Below are 8,794 nucleotides of genomic sequence, written 5' to 3'. Positions count from 1 at the left end.
CGGATTCTTTTAATGACCGATTTATTGACCTAAGAATGTGTAATTAGTTTTCAGAATGTTTGGGAAGCAATTATTGGCAATGACAGCGCTTTCCTTTCTTATGGTGGATTCCTGCTGCCCTCTATTGACCAAAAGTAACAGAACGCTCATGTTTTGACAAACGTTATACAAATGAATTGAAGGCTTTACGTTTTGCAGAAACACGTCCATCCATCTATTTTCCGAACTGCTTATCCTCCCTGGAGCCTATCCCTGAGTCTGTGTAACTTCAACCAAAAGTTGGTCAGGGCTAGACAGCAACACTTTTCTGAAATCATCAACAAGAACATCAACAATACAACAACAAACAAATGCCAAACAATTCCACACTCTGTTTGCTATGGTTGACAAGCTCACAGACCCCCACCCTCCTAACAAACACACATACACACACAAACTGATTTGCAGGAAATAATCAATTGCTCACAAGTAGTTCCCATTGAGCCCCTTCTAAAATAATAATAATAATAATAAATAAATAGAACGCTACCATGTTAGTAAACTACAGACTCATTTCAAATCCCACTTTTATAGCCATGATTGTTGAGAAAGTTTGCTTTCAGAACTCATCCCAGCGCAGAATCTGGTCTTATCGAAGTGCGAAATGATGCAATGTTGAATACTGTACTGACTGGAGAAAGGTGTCAATTCTGGTCTTGTATGAACTCAGTGCAGCTTTTCATATTGTAGATCATAATATACTGATGACCAGGTTGGAAATGTGGATAAGACTAAATGAAAGGAGTTATTTTGTAACCATTCAATGTAATCAAATGGCCTATAGAGTTAGTTCTTGGACCCATTCTGTTCAGCCTGTATAAGATACCCTTGGGTCAAATTATTCAGAACTTTTATTTTGACAATCTATAGGTATGCAGATGAGACACAGATATATATAGCAGTGTCTCCAGATGACTACAGTTCAATTGCGGTGTTGTGCAGATAAATAACTTGATGACACTTTTTTTTTCCAGCTACACCACAGCAAAACTGAGATCATAATTTTTGCCAATAAAAAAATGAGGATTGCTGTTAGTAAATACCTGTACTCATTATCTTTAAAAACCAAATACCAACTCTGAAACCTTGCTCTTCTAATAGATTCCACCCTGATTTTCAACTGTCATATCAAATCAATTACTACAACTGCCTTTTGCCATCTGAAAAACACACAAGCCTTCACTCTAGATATGTGATGTGTATGTCAAGCAAATCTGGAGAAGCTTATCCAAGCTTTAATCTCAAGCAGACCTGACTTCTGTAATGGTCTTCTGACTGCACTCCCTAAAAACAGGATTAAACAGCTGCAGCTCATTCAGAACGCTGCAGCTCTGATTCTGACCAGAACAAAGAGATCATAGGATATTATGCCAATTCTAGTCTTTACACTGGCCTCCAGTCAGTTTTAGAATGGATTAGTAAAGCTGTGCTACTTGTCTATAAATCGATAAATGGTTTAGGTCCTTGCTTGCAAAAATCAATAATCTCCAAAGTAGCCACTTTTACAGTTGAAAAATTACAGTGGCGAGTTTATCATGCCTCAGGAATAAATCAAAATTGGGGAAAAAATTCTGCTAAAATTTAACATCTCACATCATTTTATTTAATATAGTTTCAGTGAAGTCACTAATTTGTAGAGGTACACATGCCCAACTTTGGTGTGTGCAGTGTGGGATCAATTCCTGCTCAATGATGGTGTTGATGTCTGCCCTGCGACTGACGACCAGTTCAGGGTGTAGTCTGCGTTTGCCTGAAGTTAGCTGGGATGGGCTCCAGCTCTCCCGTGACCCTTGTGAGGATGAGCAGCTTGGATAATGGATGGATGGAATTTCAGTGGCAGGTGTGGGCTTGTGTGCTCGGTAGTAAAATTAGCTCCATCTGATGGGTGGGACTTAATGATGAAAAGTGATCATGGCAGCCCCGTGACTCCCTGTCATAACGCCGTGCCCCTCAGTTTGAAAACCACTGCATTTAGTCATCTCTAAAGTCATATGTTTCATACCTGCACAGGTGTTGCACAAGCTCCAACATGATCATATGATATTTTTTACTCATTTGTACTATTGCACTGCCACCTACTTTCATAACAATCCTTCCCACTCCACTTATCTTATTTTCATGAAACTATCATTTTTGAAAGTGATGAAGAATTTAACAGCATACAATTAACCACATTAAATCCAAATTCCTGCAGTTGAGTAAACGAAACAGCTCTGGTGCATTGGACGAATACTGTACAATATTTGATAAGATTGATTAGCCTCGCATATTCATATATTTTTTCACTTAAGAGTAAATTGTACTGTCACTGTGCCAAAAAGAAAAAACAAACATATGTGAGGCTCCATTTCCCAAAATAATTGCTTTGTCCATGTTGCTAACTGCTGATTATCTGCAGCCAATCTTAGTGAATTATGTAATTTGTCAACCATTTCAACAACAGAAGTGTTCCTATCGAGGTCATAGTTCATGTACAGTAGCACAACGGCGGCCCGGGATATTATTTGGATGATGTCAAGGGAAGGAAGGGTGTCAGAAGCGCTTGGGAGAATGATGAATTGTATCCGCTACATATAAGAACAATGGTCCGAAACCAAGTGTACAATCTCTTTTGCATATGTCATGGCACTTTTAGTGTTTGGTTTTTTTTTTAACAGATGCAAGCAGACTGGTATGCAAGGTATCATTGTAGTTATAAAGATGGTTAATCATGTGTTAAAAACAGAAGTTGTCATATCCCATAATTAAAAGGAATGTATTTTGCTTTCATCCTCTCAAATTGGAAGTTGCAATTGTGATACAATTATGTTTATTCATTAGGCTCTTTCGCCAAAGAAAGCTTCCGGATACTGTAAACTTTAACATACACGAATTGCAGTATACCTTTTTCCCACTGGAGGGTAGTGCAGTGGATCCCTTTCACAGAAAGGCAACGGCTTTCGGTAATTACCGTGTAATAAACTCACTAGGTACACATATATGTGGCGTGCATGATCAGAATCTGGATAACAGACAATAACATTGCTTATAGCTAATAGGGGTGGGAATTACAAAGTAAAAAGTGATATTATGGGGGTTCTACTACTGCTTAGTTGAGTAGTTGCCACAGTAGTAGTAATAAAGATCCAATTGCCATGAAGTGTGGCAATCAGTGACAATGTCCAAATTTGATCTGTACTCCAGCATTGATGAAAAATATATGCAAAATGTCATTTTAAAAAATCATGTTTTGCCTCATCCTTACATTGTTAAATAAGATTAAAGTGCACTGCAAATAACTTAAGGGGACGATGCAATACAATGCCATTCTTATTCATTACGACAGCCAAAATAGTAAATACATCGTTAAATGAATGCATCTCTGACAGTATTAATCACAGTTGAGCGTTTTTATTTTTGTAAAGGTAGGATTCGTGCATTTGATCGCATCATATTACTCATGCTCTTCTGTTTTGTCTGGTGACAACATTTAGAATACTTATAAGTGCCTGTGAAAGCCTATCAATATTAATCTGCAATATGGTTCTCCTTTACTTGATCTGGTCTGTTCCAAAGATGACGTGACCTGGGTTTGTTATGAGCCCTCCCGTATTGAATTATCAGCCAGACTCCATCACGCACATCTGCACATGTTTATTGCAAAATACTGTGATGCTCATCGTATTAGGAAATCCCAAGTGAGTCATCACCCACCCAGTGGACTTGAATGCTGCAATGAAGCATGTGTATGTGTCAAATGATATGAAATGATGTCGCTCATGAGACAGAGACCTCAGTCCTGCTTCCCTTTCCATCTCCAACTGGATGACTTCAACTCTCAATATCCTGTCTGCTATCACTGAGATTAGGCAGGTATGCTAACAACAGGAAATTTGCTCCCATGGGGCATTACCAACTGTGATTTTTGATGATCCATGAGTTCAATCATAGTGGTGATGTCTCAAAGCTCAATGCAGGATAAACTGTGATTCCAGATGAAGTCACAGTGGGGAAAAGAGGTTATCTCAAGGGTTGTTGTTTCATGTGAGTCATCACTCAAGTGAAACGTGGTGACTTACCTGCACTGTGACTCAGAGGTTTGTGTATGGTACGCCCAAATCAGCAAAGTCACACAGACAGAGCCCAAGGGCAACCACTGTATGTCTCGGCTGTTCTGTTATGTTACTACACAACAAAATTGTGAGCCGGACATCCCTCTGACAGCGCGGTCTGTCATCACCTCCTAAACAAAAGTCAAATTAATCAACTCATGTTGCTGACTGGAGGCTCAGCTCTCTTTTACTGGAAATGTATGTACAATTACACTTCAAGGCAATTTAGAGTCACCAATTAATGCACATTTTCGGGGATGTGGGAGGAAACCGGAGTGCCCCCCAAAAAATAAAAATAAAAAACACGCAGGCACGGGGAGAACAAACAAACTCCACAGAGGCAGATCCGGGATTTGAACCCCACTCCCTTAGAATAATCGGTAATGAACCGGTCCCTTGCAGTATGAAGGTGTGTATATTGTAAAGTATTTTCTAACAATATAATAAGGTGCTAATAATTAAAGCAATTCTCATTATGGTATACCATTTCAATCAGAATTATGATCAAGTGAGTGGGAAGGATGAAACTGGTTATGTGATCGAAAATCTGGGTCAATCACTGTTTTTTTGCTGATCGAGATCTAGTAAAAAAAATAAGGGGTGTGTGTCTTACATTTAAAATCTCACAAAGTGGCGAAATAATATAACGGCACAACGATCTTTCCATATGAAACAGTAATAGCTTTGTTTTATATTAAACAATGAAACACTTGAGTGTTTTTGTATATACTGACTGAAAGTGACACGCACTGGCTTTCTGTGTGCGTGTGTGATACTCTCACACAGTCCCTCTCTTCCCCGAGTGTGCTTTAATCTATTTATTGACCCACAGGTGTAGTTTACAATTACACTTAAAACAATTGTATACATAATGTATTCATACACAAAACACACAATTGTTTCAGAAATTGACATCTTACTGCTAACAGTCAATGGAAACCTCCGTTGGCATGCTAGCTAGAATTTGCATTTGATCACGTGTAGGATTTATCTTCAAATAACTCATATTTAAAAACAAACTCCAAAGTAAAATATACAGACAGGTAATCTAAGAATACTCACAACCATATATTCTTCCGACTCTGTGAAAACGAAGTTCATTTAATCTTGAATCTTAAATGCTGCATTCTTCTATTTTTTTTTTTTACTGCAAACATCCAGCTTTACATTTACATTCAAACTTTACCATTATATTGTATGAATAAAATAAAATGAATAGATTTAAAAAAAAAAAAACAGATGGCTGATGTTTTAATGGTGCAGTTTTCTCATCTGACCTGTGCTGGCATCTTGGGTTGATTCACTTCCCTGTTGGACCAAAAGATTCATATTGGGCCGGTCATGACCCATCGATACGGAGGTAGAACCCAAATGCAGGAGTTGGGAAACGCAGTGGTAATTCGAGAAAAACGTTTATCAATCCAAGGTCGGGGATCGGGCAGGCAGTCAGGTGCAGCAGCGGTAGTCAGGACGTCGGGCATAGAGAGCAGGTCTGCGGGCAGGCAGGAGTCGGTACACGGGAGATCGATCAAAGCAGGCAGGAGTATCAAAGGAGTCAGGCTTACGGGGTCGGTCGGAGAACAGGTGGAGGTCGGTACACACGGCAATACGATCAGAGATACGGGAGTGCTGGAACGGGGCATGAGTTGCGACGATCTGGCGCCGGACCAGTCGTCCCCATGGTCCTATATACACCGGGGCCAATCAGCCCATCAGTGTGCGCCTCCCAATCAGCGTGGCCGTGCAGCAACCCTCACAGCCAGGGCTGGATCGGCAGGACCATGACAGGGCCTAAATTCAGATTTTTTTTAAAAGATATTTGACTGCATTTTATAAGAACTGTGGTCATGAAGTTTAATCCCTTTGCACTGGAAATGCAGTGTTTCATATTCACCACAGTTCCCAACAGTGTATTGTTGAAACAAAATGAGAGCCAGCAGATCACGATAAAATGAAATAAAAAATCAAATATGTGGCTAATCTGAAAGTGAACCAATTCCCATACCAGCCAGGTGTTATGTCAATTAGTGACACACATTGCTGCTGGGGACTGTTGAGTGACAGGCAATTACAATAAAAGGGAACCAAAACTGCTTTCATGTTATTCATAGCCCACAGTTGTTTCACAACATTTGTCAGCGAGGACCTGCGCACTCAGAATTATGTCCTTGATGGTTGTATACTGTATAAAGCAAGGTTCACAGAAACATTTTCCATGGTGTTTGTGCAGTGAGTTATAAGCATAAACAAAAGTAAAAGAGTAGGAAGTGCGTCACGAACAAACTGAGGAATAAATTAGACACAGGTTGTCGGTGGTGGGGATGAGGAAAAGTGGAGTTGGGTATGTGTATGTATGCGTGTGTGTGATGCCTCAGGTACAATGTGTGCTTTTCTGTAACGGACCTTTGAGGGACATATTGATTTCTGAAAGCGAAAACAAACAAAGTGTCTTGTCAGAGCAGAAGCACAACGTGAAAACTCTTTTATAGTCTTTGTGATCTGAGTTGGACACTCATAAAAGTACCGAACAATATTTACTTGTATCCACCAGGTATTATTCAAACAAAAACAGGTGTCGTGTGTTTAAACACTGGTGGTGAACTTGAATGACATTTCATGGTAGGGTATGGTGTGGATATGTATAGGAAATAATGTATAAGACATCTCTTTTGTTATGCTGCTTATCTTTTGAGTCTGTGCAGTATTATAAAATCACCCAAATATTGCGACATTCTGATGCAAAATGTGCTGCTCAGTTTTAGAAAAATTGGTCTTAGTGGCAGGTTATGTGTCCTCCGACTGATGCAGACATAGAGTAGAAGGGGGTGAAACATTTAACCCTGAGTTGCACCCTTCAAACCTGAGACAGCTGGAGGACTTTGCAACATTTTGTCTTGAGCCACAAAGGCTGTTGACAGGTTCACAGTCACTGAGAGTTTCAGAAATTGTTTGATTGCAGTGCAGTTGTGCAACAAAATACTGTGAATTAATCATATTTGTCAAATTGTGTTTCATATTTTCTTTCTCTTGTTTTTCTGTTGGACCACAAAACAAGGCAAGCTTTTGTCACAGGTTGTTTTCCATCTCAGCATAGTCCTTTTAAGTTTGAGCCATTTTGGACTGGACATCTAAATTCATTTCAACTGTGGAAATTCTCTCTTCACCAATCCTGACAAAACCTTTTACCAAAACACTTCCCATGAGCACAATGTCACCGCCAGAATTTTGTCTAGTTCCAATCGGGAATTTAAAATCTGACTGGTCATAAAATTAAAAAAAAAAAAAACAGTCCCGTTGTGAAATGTTACGGCTACCAGTATGAGTGATTTTAAAGGCGCTGGGCAAATTAGATTGACTGAAAATTGATTTGAGAAAAAAAAAAGAATCTACATCTGTGATATGGTTTGCTGTGATTTGTGATATGTCTCTCCTTCTTTTCTCTCCCAATCAAATACATATTTGGTTTCATATATCAGAACAATGTCTTTACGGATGCCAATTAAACATTTGTGAGGGTTTTTTTCTCATACAAATACTATTGATCTCCTGAAAATGAAGATGAAGGGACCACCTCAGAGACTGACTGCAAGTTCTAAATTGCAAATATATATATCCCAGACCTCACTTTGTGGAGTTTGCATGTTCTCCCTATGCCTGCGTGAGTTTTCACCGGGCACTCCTGTTTCCTCCCACATCCCAAAAACATGGAACATTAATTGAACACTCTAAACTGCCCCTAGGTGTGACTGTGGGATTGGGAGAATGATGAATTGTATCCGCTACATATAAGAACAATGGTCCGAAACCAAGTGTACAATCTCTTTTGCATATGTCATGGCACTTTTAGTGTTTGTTTTTTTTTTTTTTTAACAGATGCAAGCAGACTGGTATGCAAGGTATCATTGTAGTTATAAAGATGGTTAATCATGTGTTAAAAACAGAAGTTGTCATATCCCATAATTAAAAGTAATGTATTTTGCTTTCATCCTCTCAAATTGGAAGTTGCAATTGTGATACAATTATATTTATTCATTAGGCTCTTTCGCCAAAGAAAGCTTCCGGATACTGTAAACTTTAACATACACGAATTGCAGTATACCTTTTTCAGCAGCTGTTTGTCTCTACATGCCCTGCGATTGGCTGGCATCCAGTTCAGGGTGTACCCTGCCTCCAGCCCATTGACAGCTGGGAAAGGCTCCAGCACTCCTTCAATCTTTGTGAGGATAAGTGGCTCAGGTAACGGATGGATGGATGTTGTCGTCTGACTTTGGTCTTTCGGCTTGATTTGGACTATTTTCTGTTGACACAGAGACATAATAAGCACACTACGAACGCTGTCAGCAATAAACCAAATGCTGTCAGCAATAAACCAATCAGGGAACATTATGTAATATATAGAGTACGTATAGATAGATAGATAGATAGATAGATAGATAGATAGATAGATAGATAGATAGATAGATAGATAGATAGATAGATAGATAGATAGATAGATAGATAGATAGATAGATAGATAGATAGATAGATAGATATAGATAGATAGATAGATAGATAGATAGATAGATAGATAGATAGATAGATAGATAGATCGTATGCAAACTATCATTTTAAGAAACAATTTAGGATGAAGTAATTAGCTAAATGGAGGCCCTTCTCCAAAGCCT

At 39.0% G+C, this 8,794-nt stretch overlaps 1 long non-coding RNA gene across 1 annotated transcript; it reads right to left on the bottom strand.

Moving 5' to 3' along the window:
- Positions 1-5,558: 5,558 nt before the first annotated feature.
- Positions 5,559-8,421, bottom strand: LOC133497472 (uncharacterized). Its single transcript, XR_009794045.1, has 3 exons — positions 8,230-8,421; positions 5,696-5,921; positions 5,559-5,622 (listed from the first exon to the last, which is right to left on the bottom strand). It is a non-coding gene; the product is annotated as an uncharacterized LOC133497472 (long non-coding RNA).
- Positions 8,422-8,794: the final 373 nt, after the last annotated feature.

This window comes from Syngnathoides biaculeatus, chromosome 3 (genome assembly GCF_019802595.1).
Source record: "Syngnathoides biaculeatus isolate LvHL_M chromosome 3, ASM1980259v1, whole genome shotgun sequence".
In the NCBI taxonomy this organism is placed as follows: domain Eukaryota; kingdom Metazoa; phylum Chordata; class Actinopteri; order Syngnathiformes; family Syngnathidae; genus Syngnathoides; species Syngnathoides biaculeatus.
This window is presented reverse-complemented; position numbering and strand designations above follow the sequence as displayed.